Raw genomic sequence first — 1,329 nt, 5'->3', positions numbered from 1 at the left:
ACGTACTTCGACTATGTATCTTACGGACACCGCGGCTCTATGGTGGCGACGTAAACACGCCGACATAGAAAAGGGTGCTTGTAGGATAGATAGTTGGGATGATTTCAAGAAGGAATTGAAACGCCAATTTTATCCCGAAAATGTAGTATATGAGGCCCGTAAAAAGCTTAGGGAGTTGAAACATAAGGGCACTATTCGCGATTATGTCAAAGAGTTTACTACCCTTGTGCTTCAAATCCCCAGCATGTCAGATGAAGATCTATTGTTTCACTTTACCGACGGATTGCAAAATTGGGCAAAGCAAGAACTTCAGCGTCGGGGAGTGAAGACAGTAGACGAGGCTATTGTGGTGGCTGAATCTTTAACCGAGTTCCAAAGGAGCACGGATTCATCAAAATCTTCTAAAAGCTTTCAGAGTAACTCGGCTAAAGGCGGGGGAGAGAAGAAAGATTACCACAAGTCCTCATTCTTCAAAGGTGGTAACACTCACAAACCTTCCCTCTCGCGGAAAAATTATGAGGAAAAGAAGAAGGCCTCGACGGGCTCTCAAAGTGGATGCTTCGTGTGCAAAGGGCCACACTTAATGCGTGATTGCCCTAAACTTGGCACATTGGCAGCTATGGCGGAGGAACGGGATTCATCCTCTTGCCAAGAGCAAAGGGCAGAACATTTTAGTTCATTGCAACTTCTTAACGCTCTCAATGCTAAGGTCGTTCCGGCTTCCAATAATGAACGAGGATTAATGTATGTGGAAGCTCAAGTAAATAGATGGCCCGCACTAGCAATGGTGGATACGGGAGCTACCAACAACTTCATTACTAAAGATGAGGCTAGAAGGTTGGGCCTCACAATCACTAAAAGTGGTGGTCTTATGAAAGCTGTGAATTCTCCATCCACGCCCCTTGGTGGCATAGTTCGAGGAGTGAAAATTCAATTAGGCACTTGGCATGGCCAAGTGGATTTTTCGCTGGCTACAATGGATGATTTTTGCTTGGTTCTCGGGTTGGACTTCATGAGGAAGGTCAATGTTATTCCTATGCCTTCCTTTGGCTAGGTCTGCATCTTGGAGAGGGGTTCTCCATGCATGGTTCCTACGGTAGCTAGGACGAAAGCAATAGGGCAGCTTTCGGCCATGCAACTAGCAAAAGGGCTAAAGAAAGGAGAGGCGACGTATTTGGCAGCATTAAAAATGGAGGACCAAGTTGAGGAAGTTGTGGGTGACGATAGTGTGCCCGAAGTCATCAAGGATGTCCTTGAAGAAAATAAGGACGTAATGCCGCCGGAGTTACCTAAGAAATTACCACCTAGGAGGGAGGTGGATCATAAGAT

Source organism: Olea europaea, chromosome 21, assembly GCF_002742605.1.
Source record: "Olea europaea var. sylvestris chromosome 21, O_europaea_v1, whole genome shotgun sequence".
In the NCBI taxonomy this organism is placed as follows: domain Eukaryota; kingdom Viridiplantae; phylum Streptophyta; class Magnoliopsida; order Lamiales; family Oleaceae; genus Olea; species Olea europaea.
This window is presented reverse-complemented; position numbering follows the sequence as displayed.